The 19,136-nt window shown below is 36.6% G+C and overlaps 1 protein-coding gene across 1 annotated transcript in view; it reads left to right on the top strand.

Annotated features, from left to right (window-relative positions):
• Positions 1 to 19,136, top strand: part of ESRP2 (epithelial splicing regulatory protein 2) — a 107,525-nt gene that overhangs the window by 20,074 nt on the left and 68,315 nt on the right. The window contains exon 3 of the mRNA XM_075765842.1: positions 11,100 to 11,166. The gene's annotated coding sequence lies outside the window, so the exon portion shown is untranslated. The remainder of the gene's footprint in view (positions 1 to 11,099; positions 11,167 to 19,136) is intronic.

Genomic DNA, 19,136 nt, shown 5'->3' with positions numbered 1-19,136 from the left:
CACTGATTTAATATTTCTGGCAACAGCACTGTGATATAACTGGGTCCATAAGAGTCAATGTAGAAGTATAAGCTGATGATGTGGTTGATTGCTTCTTCCTTTAAGAGATATACATCAGGCCTATCAACGTAGCAAGATTTACCATTTCATCCTTGCTAATGTGCTCTACCACAAAGCTACAGGGATTCCAATCAACCCATTCAGCCAATGGACAGAAAATATTCTCATCTCCTGAAGTACTGACTCCCAGCCAAACCTAAGACCTAGCATAGATTTGGTTCTAAATGCTGCATCTTATGCTAGTGATACTTCATACTTCTTGTTGACTACATTACATATCCATCTTAGAGATTATATTGGAAAATTGATGGAAAGCAAAGACCTTCCTTGATCATTCGAGCTAGCTCAAAGCAGTGAGTTGGAGGCAAGAGCAGTGTTACTAGTAACTCTTGAGACACTTGAACTCTTCTCAGAAAAGTGAGGTTTCATCTCATTTGAGTTCCTCTTATTTTTCTTACTTCCTAACTCTCCTGTCCTTGTTTATGAAGTCTGTCTCTGTGGTTTCAGTGTCCAACTTTTTCTCATGACACAGCAAGGAAGAAGGCTGAGCTAATAGAGGGCCACTTCAGTCACCTAAGTCAAATTAGGTCAGATTACACTGAAGTACAGGGAACATTATGTGGAATCAATGCAACACCACTTAGAACACTGAGTACTAGGAGGTGACCAGGTGGTTTGAATTTCTCATGTTTGTAAAAATTAATAATCTTGTAACATTAAAGCCTTACCCAGCCTGAAACTTGCTGTGAACATTCCATGGGTATATATCAGGAATTCATCACACTTACTGTAGTAGGATCATGCTGCATAAAGTGAATTCATGCTCTATTAAAAGGATTGAAGGAGAGCCTAAAGTATATTTAGTTCCTGCAGAGCCAATATACAAAGATTAAAAAGAACACAAAGAAAAAGTATCATCAGTCTTACACCTTTTGTTGTGCCTGTTGTGTCACCTGCTGACATCAAAAGTTTTCTGTAAGCATCATGGTAAAATACTTGTTACCAAAGTCTGGAGTAAAACAGTGGAGCTGTGTGGATATTTAGGGACAACTTGTAATTTAAGAGATAACACAACAGAAATCAGAGATCCTTGTTCACAGGCAGAAACAGGGCAATGGCATTATACTAGAAAAGTGTATAGACATTAAACAAAACCAGCAAAACATTGTCTAGGAACAGTTAGAGCAAAAGTTAAGAGACATTTTAAAGACAGGTAAGACTGCATTTATGGAACTCTTCAGATTACTATTAATAGGACTAAAACAAATATTTGCATGCAGGACTTGGGTGAAAGGATTAGCAGCTGGAAGCTAACAGATAGCATGGAGACTACATAGGTATGCAAATTCTTTCACATTCAAGGAAAAGTCTGATCCATAATAAATATTGTAGAAGATGCAGAATTAGATAGTATTAAGAATGGAAGTTTTTATCTGGTTTTATATCCTACAACTCTTGTATTGCTCCCTTTTCTGCATGTATATGGAAAAGGGTAGAATAATGAAAAAATTATATTTGATTGGAGTGGAAAAGCAAGTGAGAAATACATCAGTTAGATTAAGAAGAATATGGCCATAGAAGGAAATTGAGAAGTTCAACTATGAAAGCTGAGTACACAAAGTGAACAGAGAGAAGTGAGAACTAGTCTGTTGCAAAGCAGTTTCAGGTCTTTGTAAATGCTTTATTGTTAGATCAGTTAATCACAAAAAAAGTTCTTTATTGGAAAACTCCTCAGCTGGCTCTCCACTGGTTGTTAATAGATGAAAGAAAATAATCCAGTAAAACACAGTTTAGAGAGATGTAACCCTGTCTGAGAGGGCAAGTAGCTTATGCTGCTCCTGTTAGCATTAGGAGTTCAGTGTGACCAGGGCTATGATGGCCACTAGGATTTCAGAAGCTTTACGACACTGTTTACAGTACTAAGAAAATTCTTGTACTGATAGGCATGGAGATAGTAGAATCATACACTATTTGATTCCTTCCTCTCCTCTTTCCCCTTAAATCAATTATTTTAAAAGTCATATTGGTTGTTCAAAGTAAGGATTTAACATTTTAAACTAGATGCATTTAAGATGAAAAAAGGTTCAGATTAGAAGAAAATTATTTTTATGGAACATTTGATGTCAGTGATTTAAATGATGGAATTAATAGAAAGGGTGCTATAAAGTCTTCCAGTACAGGCTAAACAGTTTCAACTCTTAAGTTAGAAAGATTATACATCTGCTACAAATGCAAAATCCACTTATTTTTGTTTTAATAGAAATCAGCTACCTGAACTGCATTTTGATTGCAAAGGTAACACACCCATTTCGGCTGCAATTGTGTAAGTACCAACAATGTGTACAGTTAAGTGCATCACCATTTCCATTGGCTATTAACTAGAAAACAGTGCTAACAGTACTGAGACATCTAGAAACATTATGGACATCTGTAATTATAGTACACTGAAGTGTACATCCAGACAGTCTTAAATCAGAGGATTAGTAGTTTGGACTTCTCTTAGTAGCAAAAAATCTGACTTTTAATTTTTGTCTACTAGACCCATTCATGATGTAGCATATTATATAAAAAATGAAGGGCTAAATATTTCATTTTCAGAGAACTATGAATTTGAAGCACCATTTACAGCTTGTTACTAACCTGCTAGTGTCACCATAGAAGTGACAATAGGAAAATGGCGATGTGAAGATCACTTGTAGTCATTGACACCTCATGCTATGGTGAGATGTGGCAGTGTAGACAATCTGAAAAGATGTTGCAGATTCCATTTCCTAACTGCTATGTAACTTCAACAGTTACTGTAAACTGTATTAACACTGATGTTATAGTCCCCTATTGAAGTTGGTGCGTAGTATGGGAAACTTAGAAGTCATGAACTTTTTTTAAACATTGTAACTAAATTTATGTTCATGTCCATTAGATATAAGATTGTAGGCACAAACATTCAGCTATACTGTGAAAGGGAGCATTATGTAGTTAAATCGGAAGGCAGCATTTAGCATAAGCAGCCTTACATGCCTTGTTCTCTCCTGCCACCATGTGGCACTTCCATTTAAAAATGTTAGGCCTAATTGTAATACTCAAAGTCACTGACATAACATCACAAAGTGAGGTACTTTGTGAACCTTTCTGTCTCAATGACCTGAACCTTAAAATATGGTTCACAATGGAATCAATGAACAAAACCACACAACAATATACTAAACGTCCAAGTCCTGTACATTTCAGGGTGATCTAGCTGGTTCTTTTCTTACTCTTCAGGAACCCAGGCCCACATTATTTCAAACATTGCATAAATTAGGCAGGCTGAGAAGTTTTGACAGAATACAATTACCTCATGCCAGTTTGTGAAAAGCCTATGCTAAAATAACTTACTTTTTCCTCCAACAAAACCAGCAATAAGCACATTGACTAGACCCTGACTCAAACTTGAGTTGCTCACATCTCATCCCAGGTAATAGTATTGACTTCTAGGCTTTTGCTAGTTTTGAGGTGCTCTCAAAGAGTTTGAAAGGGTCATGACTTCATTGTGATAACATTAGGAATAAGTTTTTGCAGTCTTCAAGATGTCCACAATAAGAAAATCCCAAATGCTTTACCTTTCCTCTTAAAGGAGAAATGTTAAGAATAAAGCAGAAAACACTGTCAAAGAGATTTGATTCCAAATTCTCTTTTTTTCCTATTACAATGTTTAGTTTCCATACGTAATGCTTTTCGAGTCTGTCTATGAACAAGGCTTTGCTTAATCCTCTTACATTTATCACATTGACTAGCATTACACTAATTGATTAATCCTACTTTTAAAAAGATCACAATCAGAAGAAACTGACTTTGCTGAAGAACTTCTTGTGAGTACTTCTAGGAAAAAAGAGGTCACAAATTCAAGGGTTCTACTTATGTCTTTCCTTAAATATCCATTCTATGTTAAGACTCACATTGTCTATTACACTAAAAAACTAGCCATTACACACCTTACTTTGCTCTGCAATGACTAGAGTAACTTGAAAATTGAAGAGTTTCTTTCTCAGGGGTTCCATTCAGGGCTCCTGTTGTTGTTATGCAGTCATGGCTGGTCCAAGAGCCCAGGAAGTCAATCTGTACATCAGGGTCAGGATGCAGGTCCCTTGAGAGTAACCAGTGACAGATACAGCCCAGTAATCGCCAAGCAGGACCACAGTGGTTAGTCAGGGCTGAGGTCAAGCCAGGAAGTCGGTCTGTAAGTCAGGGCCTGCGTCAACAAGGTACACCACCAAGCATGGCTGTAGCAGAACTCAAAACAGACACTCCAACAACCTAGCTCAGGCAGGGACTGAGCATCCAGACCTGAGTTTATATGGACTAGCAGGACCTATAGGCAGAGTCTATGGGGTGGAGACCTCAGGTGGAGCTAATCAGGGTCATTAAGGGTTATTAGTGCACTCAGAGACCTGATAGATTCTCAGCAACAATGGAAACACCAAAGAACAAGGCAAAGCAAATTATTCATTGAATAATGCCCGTAAGCGTCTATTACCAGTTTGTGTAATGGCTTAAGTTGGGCAACTTTGTATAAAGAGGGGAAGCCTCAAAGAAAAAAATGATGTTGTTTTTGCTTTTTGACATTTCAAGGTTGCCACTTTTTCACTGATATTTATGTTCCTTGTAAATTTATTATTACATCTGAGGAAGAATTTTAATATAAGAACTTCAGAGTCTTCTTCCTACTTCTAACCCTTTTTCTGACCTAAAGTCTTCAAGTCTTATCACAGTTTCTCTGTGTTTGAAACACAGGGAGGTATTTTGCTTCCTCTGAGATACAGAAAATCAAGTCTTAACTTTTCACTGTTGGAAATACATGGAAATTCTAGAAGAGAAGGAGCTAGGAAAGCATACGCTGTTCTGATCACAAAGATGTTATCGCAAACTGTACTAAGAATTTCACCTGCTTTGGATCACTGAACTTTGGCTGGAGTTAACCAGACGATTAAATAGCCCAATGTAACTATCAGATTGGCCATGTGATATGATCTTTCATTTCATTTAGATGAATGCCATTGGTTGAATAAAGTTAAATATTTAGCATCCTGAGCACAATAGCAAAAAAGAAAAAAATGCTTGGTATGTGTTTAAAAACATAATGATGCATTTCCCAAGCATCAAATTCATACTGCATTTGCTATAAAGTACGTTTCCTTGTTGCTCTATAATTTTACACACATAAATAATTTTGGCACACTGATAGTTTTACAGAGAGGTAGTGATGTTATTTTAATGTTTTAAATTACTGGTGTTACCCACAAGTATTAAGCTATATCAAAGGGAATGAAACAGTTTAAGAACCCACAGAGCATTTTCCTGCCATTTTCACCAAGAGGTGAGGGAGCTCCAGGAGGTGAGCAGGCCTGTAGCCTGACATGACCTATATTACACTGTCCTTACACACACATGAGGGGAGAAAACACCCCTTTCTGTGCTTCAGCTGCTGTTATAGCTGCTTAGTTTCTGAATGTTTACGACAGCTTGGAAGCACCATTTCTGTAGGAGCTGGGACCCTGCCACGCCACGCCAGGGAGCTCTGTGCCAGACCTCCCAGCTCTGGAGCAGTGAGTTTGATTTCCATTGTTCTCATTTCTGGCTCTTCTTCAGCATGTTGGAGTAGCATAGTGAGACAATGGCAAATAGGTACACCCCCAAATGTCCCACCTTGCCATTACTTTTTGTATGCTAAGGAATTCCCTTCTTGGTTTCTACATTTACGGGCAAAATTAAACACAGAGAGCGCAGCATTGATAAGCTCGGGAAGTGAAGTTTTGTACTTTCAGACTAAGTGTAAACATAGGCTTACTTTTCAACTTAGCTGCTTTAGCCAAAACCACTTCCTTTTCTTTCTACCTCTTCCCCTTTCCACGTGGAAAGTAGCTCACCGTCGTTCTTGTTTGAGGAGAAGTACGGTGGTGTCCGATCCCTACTACAGGCTGTAACTGTGATGTGAAAACATGCCTCAGATCATTATTTCTCTGTAAAGTGGACCACAAAAAAAAAAAAGGGAAACCCAATTTGATTTGTCTGAATCAGAATGTAAAGATTAGTCTCTTAAGCTAGCAACTTCCCATACTTTGATTAATATTATTGTTTATTCAACTCTTCAAAGAGCTCTATTAAAGGAATAATAATTACTAAAAAATCCAATGGCAGGAAAACCTAAGATTTTATCTCTTTTTCTATAGCATCATGAACTGCTTTGAACAGTTAATTATCTGTCTCTAAAATCTGTTGTTTGAACACCAGCTCTGGGTGTGTATTAATGATTATGTGACAGCAAATAAACTAATACAGGATGCAAATATTTTTTCTTTAAGAAAGAAGGATTTTAACCTATATAAAAAAAGAGGCTCAGGAAATGGAAAATTGCCTCTTTGCAGTGGTTAACAGAATTGAGAAGAATCCATTCAATCAACAAGAAAATAGGGGGATGCTATAGTGAGAGAGCCAGTGAAGCAAAGAAATATTTCTCTGCTGAATTTATAACTCGCTTATGGAAACCAGGGCTGCAGGTGTTCATGGAAATAAGTAGTGTTGCAGGAATTTTAAAATGCTTTAATTTTACGACCAGTTGTACAAGCTAAGGCAACGATACAAAGTAACCCTATCTACTGACTCAGGATATAAGCTGGAGGTCAGGAGGGTACTCCTTTTAATGCCCCAACATTACATTTATCTCAGAAGAAGCTTTTTGTTTGTGTTTTTTCTGAGTAGAATTCACATTCCTAGAAACTTTAGATGTTTGATGATTCTGGACAAAGAGTTCAGGTTTGTATTTAATATAAAACATTTCTGTAGAAATTCCGTCATGCCTCAAAATGCAAGCCAAAGGTAAGAATGCATTACAGATACTGCCTTGATGACCTGCATGCAAGCAAAAACCCTCCGCACAACTGACAGAGGCTGTGCTATTTGTGATACTAGTCTGTGCTGCCATTACTCCCAGTTCACAGATAGGAAAATGGAAGGTGAAGGGAGGTACTCAAGACTACAAGTGTCAGGATAAGAGTTAGAAAAGTGTAATAATATATTACCATAGTTAAGTACAGGTCTAACAAAACTATCAACATACAGCACAGGTAGGCAAAATACTTCCAAAAAAAAAGATTATTAAAAGACTTTGCTGGCTTTTTATAGAATTGGTATTTCAGGAAGATAGACTTCTGAAATTAGTCTGGAATTAAACTTAGGGTTTTGCAAGTGGCTTCCTGGATTGAAAATAAGGGAGAAATAATAACAGAGAAAGTTCCATTAATACAATACATTAAAATTTAAAAATTAACATTTTCTCGGAGTATAGTTAGAATGAACAAAGACTTACATGTATAAAGTATATATTAAGTATATAAACAATTGCCTTTGCAGACAAAGCTTCCCACGTCTAATTTAAAGCAGAAGTTTTAGCTGTTCATTGCAGAAGTCTCTAAAGAAGTTTTAAACAAAAGCAAGGAATATATAGCCACAAAGCAATATCAAACAGCAATTTTTATCTGGAAAAATCATTTTGCAGAAACTAAAGAGTCTTCAGAGTGAACATCTACTCTTTAGGTATTTGATTTCAACATGTCTCAGACATCAGACTGGAATCCCAGGTTATTACTTCTTACATATATAAAGAAGATTGTACACAAATAGTTTCTTATGTCCATCACATATAATCCCTCCCTTTAGAAATGAGCCCAGAGGCTACCTTAAGATGTCTTAGAAGCCCACAGAACAAAAGGAGTGTTTTTATTCTAGTTTCAGACTAGAACAAAAAAAAAATTGTAGACTCAGACATGTAACAAATTAGAAATGCACTATGAAGCCTAACATTTTTAATTGATAAATACAAGTTTTAATTTTTAAAATTATTAATATGTTAAAGACCTCTGTTGTATCATCCCTGATTGTTACTTCCTGAAAGTATATTTTCTGGTATGCTGTATCATGATTTGCTGTTTTAACATCAGCCCTCTGCAATTATGTTTCAAATTGGTTATATATTTTCCATTTAAGTGTAATGAGCACAACAGTACAGGACAGATTTTTTTGTAGATGAGTTTGGGCAAATTGTGCTTCAGAGAAGCCAAAGAAGGTGAAGGCTATGTCTTACACATCCATCTAAAATGGATTTCCTTCTCAGTCTACAGTATTACCTTAGTTTCAGGTATTTATCATGGGTAGTTTTCTTCAGGAGTTTAAACATTGTCTCCAAGTCAGACTGCCCCTTATGAATCACTGCATTTAGAAAAAACAATCCAGTGGGAAGCTAATTTTGCTGATGTATTATTCATGCCTTCACAGCTCTCCATTTTTCACCCTGTTGCTCAGGATGTTGAACTGGGCAGATGCTGCAGATGACACACACCTCTCTCACTTAGCTCTCAGTTTTATATAACACACCTATCTCATTGCCTCAGGCATTTGTTTCTTTTATAACCTACAATATTCACATGTTCACTAGAATACAGGGAAGATGATGCATGTTTGGAAACTATTTGATGAGCTAATGAATTGTCATTTTATGTTTTGCTCAATCAACAAAAGGAACCGACCAGCGTCCAGTAACAGTTTGTGTTTGTGTGCACACATCTGTATGCGTGTATATGCACTGTTTTGTATAGGGAGAGATTGCGTATATGGAGAGTGACATGTTTTTTCGCAGGATAAATAAAATGTTTTTATTAAAGTCATAAGTCAATTAAATATGTATGTTACAAAAGCAAGGAAAATCCCTAATTGTGCAAAGAGTTTGTTCCTGCATAACTGTTGTGTGCATTATTTACTCTCATTGACTTTAATGTGACCACTCCCAAGCTTAATTTTAAGTATCTGCTGAATGTTTAGATTTTCAGAGGAACCAGAGTATAAAAAGCTTCTTAAACAGAAAGCTGGTTCCAAGGGTTTTTTTCTTCTTTTGGAAGAATGTTCCTAATATGTATTTACTCTACCCAATGTTATTTCTGATATCTACAACAGTTTCTTCACATGTGTAGTCTATTGCCATATGTGTATGTGTTTGAAATATGAGATGCATCTATTATCTAAAGAAACTTCAAAGTTGTAACTCCCAGAAGGAAATAATTTTGTATATTAAGAAAGAAGGGCACAGCATGGTGACCTAGCCTGAATATTTATATATTGTACACAAGTTCACGTTGTCTAATGAAATATCATAAAGTCTGCTTTTCTGTAGTAATAGCACGTAATAAACTAGAGAAAGAACAGGTTGCAGACAGCTTCTGCAGAGCATGTGATATGCTGCATGTTCACACCCTAGCATGCCCTGTAGTAGCTTGTTTGTACATCTGTGCCTATAGGCAGTAGAATCCTTGTTTCACCTTTTGCTCAAACTTCATTTAATAGGTGCAAGCAGCCAGGATGGTAGAAATAGAAAAAAATTGGTATTAAATTGGCTGAATCTAGTGTGAATACCATACAAAGCCTTCCTGATGAAGGTATACCAAAAAATATATATGTATATCAAAAAAGCAGAGAAATTTTTAATATGTAACCAAAGTCTCTATAAACAAGAAAACAGCGAACACCACTGAGAAATGAAAATTTGAAAAAGCAGATTGTGATCTAATTGCATAATGTGAAGTTTTGAGGCTAGAAAGAAAACCCAACAGGCATAATGAGATTTGCAATAGAAAACACAAGTGTGCAAATCTAATGCTGGCTTCCTCTTGAAAGTGTCTAATACTTCAAGTACTATAATAAAAGAAGTGTGCTGTGGAGCAAAATAAGAAAGGAGAGGTCGGCAGTTGAGTATATTACTAATTCTACTTTACTCAAACTTTTGGGGGCGTGATTTGGTTAACATGAATAGAAAAGACATGAGAATCTGAAGACAAGTTTGAAAAGTGCCTAAGAATACTAATAGCCCCTCGTCTCTGTACATAAATGATGGCAGTGGCACAGTTCTCACCATCTAACAAGATATTTAACTAAGGTGGTTAAGTTACAGAACTGGTTCCCTATGACTTCAGGAGATGTCCTAAATTAAATTAAAAGCTTGATGTTGCCAAAAAGGACTTCTATTTTCCCTCCACCCTTCTCCTGTAACCCTCTCTGCTCTTGGCTACATGATCCCACTGCTTACCTTGAGCCACCTCTGGAACTCATTTGACTGCAAGTTGTTCAACCTGATAAAACAGCAAAAAATTACCCTTGCCCACCTTCCAAAGGTGTACATTTTTGCCAGGTTAGGGAGTTTTGTTGCCTGACCTTGAGATCAATCAGATAAACTCAGAGGCAACACAAGAAGGATGTGGGAGAAAAGAAAAAGAAGCTGGAAAGGAGGGACAGGACTGGATGCCCTCCCTCCAAGAACTGTTAATTTGGCTTAGCCACTTGTCACCGTCTGGACTCCCTGTTTAACCTTAGAAAGAAGGAAGTAGCTCCTGAAGCAGTTTAGAGGAAGATCTTACATATCTATCAACTACATTAAAAAATAAGGAGATTACTTTCCCAGTTTATCTTCTTAAACTAAAGGTTTAACTTCATGTGGTATGAATACACCACCTTCATCTTCCTTATTCCAAATCCAACTGCCAGAGCAAGCTGGAAAATATTCTATGGCCCTCTATTACTTTTTTCTATTGTTAATCTTTTCTATTTGGCATCTCTCTCATCCTTCTGGTGACATTTTCTCCTCTCAATATTCCTTTTGTTTACATTTCCAGGCATGGAGCTTTTTTATTTTACTTTATTTTTTATTGAACTCATTCACTCAGTACTTATTTTGATGTTTTCTTTCAGTGTGTGACTTTGTTTATAATTGTTCCCACTCCATCATTTGTATTAACAATATATCTTTTGTTCTCATTATTATTCCTCTTCTAGCTATATAATTGTGTTTGCATTCTTCTGTAGTTGCTTTGGTTACATCTGAATTTTCTACTATGAATGCTGTTTGCTATTGGACAACATAGTTCTCTCTACAATTGCTTACTTTCTGTAAAACATTTAATTTGGGGCATTTTTCCAATTATATATTTTTTCTATTTCAGTCTTTTTTTTTTTTTTTCCAGAAAAAAACGCAGGAGGTTGTAACAGATCAAGACATCGCTGGCAAATAGGAAGAAAACCTCAGGAAAAGTAAGAGACAACACTTTTTCTCAAGCCAAATTTGTTCACTCATTTATTTAACCCCTGTCAAATAGGCTGAGTCAGAAATTTGTCTTTTTCCTGGTGTTACAGATCTAGCCAAATATTTGGTTCAGAAGATACTTCCATCAGCCTAGGGATTTAATTTCTCCGGTTGTGTAGCCTCTTACATCTGTAGCTCCATAAACAGGAGACGCCCCCAAACGAACAGTGGCATGTCCTCATGCCATAGATGACATCGCACAGGTGCCTCAATTCAGATGTTGAAAGTGCTGGGACTGTAGGCTGGAGAGTTTCAGGCTAGGGCTGTGACTGACAGGTGTCTGTCTTCCAGTGAGATGAGGAAAGAAAAGGGAAGCTGCAGCACTGCTCAGCAAATGTGTGGGGGGCTGGCTGTACGAGAACGTGTGTTTGGAAGCAATTGTTTAAATCTCATTTTCAGTGCATGAAACTTCATAGGTCTGAAGATTACGCACAGATTTTTATATTCCCATGTTGTTTATCAGATAATCATTCTTTCTGATTTTACGGCCAGAAAATGTAGTAGATAAGTAACTTCTTTAGGATTTTTTAGAGCCACAGTAGATAATTTGGAAATAGAATCAAGACTTTCTGATTCTTTGGCACCTCTTTTCCCATTAGATTGTCTTTCTTGTATACATCATACTACTCCACTGATACTTTTGCTGTACTTGTTCTTTGTATCAATGTCTTCTTTTTATATATCTCTCCTGACAGTTATAACATACATAATGATTTTTAAACTTTTTTTTTTCTCCTACATCCATCCTCTTGTTTCCTCTCTCCCTTGTTTCCTTAGCCACATCTTTCAGTCATTCAAGTTCCTCCTATGAGAGGTTTTAGAGTACCTTTGTCATATTGGTGCTAAAAGAAGGAAGCTCACAATATAAAATATTGGAAGAGGGATAAAAAAGATGGGTTTGAGCTATTGTATCAGTGAGGCATTAATACAAGTCCTGCTTTGTAAAACTGTCCCATGAATTTTCCTTCTGTCATAACTTGAACTTGCAAATGAAAGCAGACTCACATACTATTTGACACAGAGCTGGTTAATTCTGCTCAGTATTCTGTATGTCTATTTTCTTCCCTTTCATCCTCATAAATGCATGACATCATGCACAAATTGAATAGTCTTTCTGACTACAAAATGAATCTGCTTTGTGACTGTGAATTGTCCTTTAACACTGTGTGAGCTACTAGTGCAATAATAACGTTATCTTTAAACTATGTCTCAACCTATTGCTGTGTAGACCATAACATAAGTGCTTTTGGAAGAATTATGGGAGCTTTAATGTCTACTGACCCTGGACATCCCTGGCATACTAAGACAAGAATTCCAAAGAATCTTTTAACGAGCTATTTATCAAGGTATTATTCATGTAACAAGCCATAAAGAGTTAGCTTCTCTTCTGGGCCAGTGTTTTCTGGGTCAATGTGCACAGGTAATGTTAATCGTTAACATAGTAGTGCTGAAAGAATTGTTTTGATCTATTAATGTTCAGAAGACTTTTAATTTGCTAGCGCACTAGACTCTGCAGGTCTATAGATTCCCCGAAAAATATGCAAAAATGGCATACATTCACAGGATGAGGAGCAGGCTTTTTCCACTGTGGGTGTGTGTATGTGTATGCATAGAAAATATATTAGAAATCAAGAATAAACTGAGTTTCTGCTTATAAAATTCAGGGATTGGTGATTTTCTTTCTTGTACAGTATAATACAGAATCAGATTAGTTTATTATGATGACACATAGTTGACCTGGTAGAGTTTGGCCTATTACATTTCCTTTCCCGTTTTACAGATGACTAAGTTTTTTTTCCTGTGGGATATGGAGTGAGGATTGAAGAAAACTGGCTTGCATCCTTCAACTCCTTACCCAAAGTAAGGCAGATAAAAGTAAAATTTAGTATATCTTACTAGGAGTTTTAAGGAAAGAACAACTTTGCTTCTAAATTTAGTTAAAATCAGTATGGATCAACAAAAGACAAAAAATGAATTGTGCACAGCACTACCATAAGTATAAAAGTAGATTAGGCAACTTTGCTCCTGGCACACAGATATTACTTAATACAACCACAGTATCAAACGGAAGAGATACAGCAATAGCCAGCTTTCTGTCTCATGTTCTTAATACACACAGAGATTTATTTCATTTAGTGTATTGCAATAACTGTAGTGAACTAATTTAATGGAGGAAAGAAGAAATAACACAGAGCAACAAGTTTAGTTATTTGCATACTTAATAGATTTCCTGAAGCTGGAAGTAAACAGTGTTTGTGGTATCAAAATTCCCTGCATGCAATCTTCCTCTCAACTCTTAACTGGCAGTTTACTTTAAGCATTGAAGAAAAAACATGTCTTGAGGTTGGATTTTAAGTTGAATACTAATTAATTTGAGCAGGTTTTTCTAGGTTTAAGGGACAGTATGAAAGACAGGTTTTGGCATAAATAAATAAACAAGCAGCAAAAACTGGTGTCTAGCTGGAAATATTGGGATAACAGGTGAAAACAACTGTGAAGGCCCAACCAGATTGAGGCCTATAAAGGTAAGGATGAGGTGTGGGGGGAAAGAAAGATGTTAGCGGAACCTCTGACTGATCTTAACAGCATGTTTGAAAGATTTAATTTAAAACATAATATGTGTATGACTAGCATATGCATTTGTTTTGCAGGCATTCTGATTAGTTTTGGTAGTGTTCTGATTATTGCCAAAGCAAGAGCTGATTGTACAGTCAGTCTGCAGAAATGTTTAGGAATCAGGAATTTGGACCATGGATGCACAGTTTTTTCTCTCAGTGACAGTTTACAAAATTTGCTTACTGTGTACCTCTGTCCTCGCGTGTGGTTCCTTGGTAGTGATAGTGCCACTGTTTGTGAGTTAATCAGATAAGGGAAATTATCTGTGTTAAAAATAACTCTTTTTCTTAGGGTTATCTTAACCCTGAATATCCTAAGAAAAAGGGTAATTTTTAACACAGATCAGTTACTTGTTATGTTTCATCACGCAGCCTCACAAGCAGTTGTATGAACCATTGTACCAAACCCCAGACTGGGAACAGGGAACTCTTTAAACAGACTTTGCTACAGAAAACACAGAATATCAAGACAGTCCCTTCCTTCAAGGATTTGAAAAGTAAATTTTTGTTTTCACATTTTTTCAGTATAGAAATGTGCTTTGTTGTTTCTGTGGGAGCCACTAGAGAGCAGCAAATATTTCAGGAGTGGTCAGTCATAAGTGTAACTGTTAAATTGACATCTAGATGATCAGTCAGGTAATTATAGTAAAAGAAGCAGAACTGAGACACTACTTGCCTGATATTCTTACAGATACATTCTGTTTGTTTTCTTTGTATAATTGTAAATAGACAATAAACATTTTCAGGTGTAGTTCTACAGGTTATTTCTTTTCAGTGACCTTCAAAATTATATCTGTTCCATTCACAAGTTTAAGCAAGTGCTTAATCGTCATCACAAATGACATTTCACCAGTTTGAAAGGCAGGAGGAGTAAGAACAAATCATTGCTAGTGAGAAAGTTTCGCACATTTGAAATTTGTCAGTCAGTCTTAAAATAGGAAGTAGATTACAATCTGGTTTGTGTTGCTAAAAGTTTTTCAGAGATACTGCTTATCCTTAAGTGTTCTTACTGAAAAGAAAAAAAAGTCTGTCTGAACTGGCAATTTTCATCATCAGCAGAGAGATGGAACTTGAAGAATATGGAAGTTAGATCTAGCCTGGACTACTACAGATTATATTTCAGTTCCTCTGTAGACAGATTCAGCCTTTAAGAATGTAACTTTATGCCTTTTAAAATAACTTTCTTATTTAGGTCTCCAGAGTAGGATCAAAAATATGTATGATAAGGCTAAGTTACATTGTATTCTTTTGATTCTGAAGGCTACATGTATACACTAACAGAGCTTTGCCATAGCTGGGAGGTAGGATTACTATAGTATAGTAAGAACAATGCCAATGATTGCAGTCACAGCATGCATTATCTTACCCCACTGCTGTACTGCTGTTCCATGGTCCTATTTGCATCCCACAATTTCATGAGTGTCCAGATATTTAATCATTTTGTTTCCCCGAATCTTGTATGACAGACCTTACTAGCACTTCCTACCTTGTAAGAATATCCCAGCCTACCAGCCTGGGATATCAAGAAACAGGAAGAACAAGGCAATGACAACAGAAATGTTCTTTAACTTAGCACAAATAATACTGTTGAAATTATTTAATGATTCTGGATTTATGAGACATTATTTCAGAACATTATGAAATGATCTAAAAACATGAAGCTTGTGTCACCCGAACACAATTTTGTATTTTGGATGAGAGAGAGTTAACAGCTTGTGACTGCACTGGGGTTTCAGAAGCTCAAAAAGGATTTTTTTTTTTTTTTTTTTTTTTTTTTTAGTTCCCTCTATCTTATATAGAAGTGTAAAATCTTGCAAATTTGATTTCCCAGTTTTAGAGTATCTCTTTGGTCCACTGTTTTGATCTCTTGAAAATGTGTCTCAAAGTAATAGGAAACCTTCATCTTTTTGTTGGTGGGATCACAAGCTTTCCACTGAATGGGACAGAGCATACCAAACATATTTGCATGCTGACAGGTGGGGTAGCTATTTTCCCCTTGGGGCAGGGTTGGGGGATCTTAGGTTGTGAGTAAAAGCATGTCTATTGCAGTGACTAATTTCTCCTGGAAGAGCTTGCTTCATCAGTAGTTTTAGCCAGGCTAGCAATGAAGCTGGCTTTTCCCTTTGTGTCAATTTTTGATGAAAATTAAGAGAATCAACTGAAAAATCTTTTATCAGAATCCTAACCAGACTGAACAAAATGGTTGGAGCTTTTGAGAGTTTAAAGTTTCAGGTCACCAGAGGAATTAAGTAGATACTTTAAATACAGCTTTCCTTTTTCACTGTCATGATCATTAGTTTTCACACATGAACTGTGCATATGGGCATAAAATGAGAAGAAATTAACATGGTTCTGTTCTTAGCTTTGCCTCAGGACTTGGTTTAATAATCTGGTCCAGCCCAGCTTCAGCTGGCTCATGAGATCTTGAGAGTTGTGTATCTGCTACTGTCTCTATTCAGAGGATGACTGACAGCTCGGATTCATGAGCAGGGACGCTTTGCTTTGGATGATTGCAGTCGTTCGCACCCATACTCTCCACCTTGCTGGTCTTCAGGGATGCTGCAGCCATTCACACGGTGGTTGCTGAATTTTTGCATATTTTTTGGATATATTTTTTCTGTATTTTACAGCCTGCCATGTTAAAGAACACCAAAATCTGTGATATTTGTGTTCAGCGTGTTGGATTGTAAATTGCAGCAGTACAGCTACTGCTTCACAAGCTTCCCAGCTGCTTCACAAGCAACTTGCTTAACCTCTGCAGAGAGCATAGAGGCAGGATGCACATCAAGCTTAGCTTCTTTGTTAGTCACAACTGCAAAGCCATTCTCAGATCACCTCCTAGACTGCAGTTTGTAGCAAGATGTTCTGAAACTGTGGTAGGTTGGGGGCTCATCCACAGGCAGCTGAACCTCTATGCAGCTGAAATGAAGTATATACCTAGGAACAGTATTTTCATCAGCATCCTAAGGTCGTGCATCCCTCTGACTATTTAGTTGCCTTCTGGTCATTCAGTTAACTTCAGGTGTCTTATCTGTAACATGGGCATAGGAAAGAAACACGCCTAAAGTATTTTTGGTTAGAAAACAGCACCAGTTATGCATACTCGCACTAAAAAGTATGTGGGTCCCAATAAATTTAATAGCAGGTGTAAAAATAGTAGCATAAAGACATTTGAATGGTCAGAGCTTATAAGTGATATTATTTTTATCTCAGTTTAGAAGAGAAAACTAGACAGATAATCCTGATTCTGTGATGGTGCTGAGTTTCATTCTTTCATTGTTGCACTAATGTAGTACTGGAGTAACACTGATATTAGTGGGATGTTCAAAGCAAAGCAAATTCGCAAATAAAAATGCTCTCTGCTTTACATAACTGATATTTTTTCCTAAGCAAATAATGACATTTTACATATGGCACTAAAAGACAAGATCCTTATTCTTTCAGCCATACCCAGGGATCCATACATCCCTGAGCAATGCAGAACAGAATGTAAAGCCTGTCCTTGAGCCCAAATCCCTGCTGCCCAGCTCTTGTTTTCTTGATCTTTAGTGGAAAAAACTGATGCTAAAAGTTGAGTCATATTCATTTATATCAGTCTATCATCACAAAATAATTGGACATCATGGTTTTGTAAGTTTCAGAAACCAAAATTTCTGTGTAAACCTGAAGTCCTTTATATTAAATTTCCAAGTGAATATAACAAAAAGTTAGAGCACCAAGTTTACGTATGTAAATGTAATCAGTGGCAATAATTAAAAGGCCCTTATAATTAATTTGGTAATTATAAACAATGCAACAATTAAAAGGCCCTTATAATTACTTTGATAATTATATTTTTACATGATTTATATATATTCAGTCTTTCATATGTTGAAGATCTTTTGTATGTTATTAACTGTGCTGTATAAAGTAGATGACTTAGTTTTTTATAAGACGCTAATTGAGATCCCTGTCTTCCCGAGGTGATTATTTACCCTGGGCCAGGGTCCAGGTCTCTCAGGTAGCCTGGGCTATCCTCGCTCAGAGTCCAGTTCCACAGCAATTTAAGATGACCAGGATGATCTCTGTCAGCACAGCGGTAGCTCCATCCCTCCCATCCCCTGCCATACACATCAACCTCTCCCCATCAACCACAACCTTTCACTACCTGATTTGGGGGTTTTATTTGTTCTGGCAGAGTCAATCAAGCCAGATTTTCCCACATTTTTATCTTTGACTTGGCCATTCTTACTGTAAAGATCCAAGTCATCTTTTTATATGACAGTAGTTTTCTGGAGAAAGAAAAGTTTCAGTGATTGGTAGTATTTAGAAGTTTTCTGTCATGAAGCAATCTGCTAAGTGAAAAGGGAACTTTCAAGAGCTGTCCAGATGTTATAGAAAGGGAGGCTCAGGGACCAGTCAGTGGCTCTTTTCTTGTAATAAAGCAAATCAATTCTTGCAGGCTTTTAAAAAGAATCTTAGTGAAAATTAATCTTTTACTAAAACATTTTTGTAGAAAGAACTGTTTGAAGCTACTTCAACCTTATGTAAAAGCGAAGTAAAAAATAAACAATAGAAGGCTTGTAGATTTGTAAACAATGGCTTTGATAGATTTACATAGACTTATTTTTTTCCAATTTGCATTTTAATGAAAAAAACTCAATTGTTTTGTTTTTCTATTTGCATATATATTTTAATTTGGAGAAAAAGTCTTTCTGACAGTATTGGATCGGACTTCTGACAAAAGTGGCAGCTTTTTGGAAAAAGGCAAACCCAAGATCTTTCTTGCCTGCAGTCATCAAAAATCCCTGATTCCCTGTGAAAGAAGAATGTCAGTCCCAGGTGTCATTGCCAAATTCCAGCATAATTACATTTCCTACTTAAATTGTCACCTCTAATTTCAATTAGACAAGGTTTTCTCCACTTTCTATGTTAAGATATCGGTGTTACTGGTTCCTTCCCTTCAGGCAGCTGACCTAACCTCAAGGGTGACTGCTTTTCAGTGTGGCACAGGCAGATCCTGTAAACAGTGTGTGCCTTGTAATTGCTTTGTAAAACTTCCTCTGTGTCTGTAGAAACAAAAAGCGATGGAAATGTGAGATCATGCTATTATGAACAGACAGTAGCATAGGAGTAGAGATTAGTAAGATATCATTTCACGGGATAATATTCCGTATTCAGTAGTATGATAGTATTCAGTATTCCAAATATGACAAGGTAGAAGAAATACACTGAAAGGCAACAAAAGCCTAATAAAGAGCAGCTAATATGCAGACACCTTAACTTGCAGGAGATTGACCATCAAAACCTAAAAGTCAGTTCCA

This window comes from Balearica regulorum, chromosome 13, assembly GCF_011004875.1.
Source record: "Balearica regulorum gibbericeps isolate bBalReg1 chromosome 13, bBalReg1.pri, whole genome shotgun sequence".
NCBI classification, from domain to species: domain Eukaryota; kingdom Metazoa; phylum Chordata; class Aves; order Gruiformes; family Gruidae; genus Balearica; species Balearica regulorum.
The sequence above is the reverse complement of the archived record's forward strand: the minus strand, read 5'-3'. Positions and strand labels throughout refer to the sequence as shown.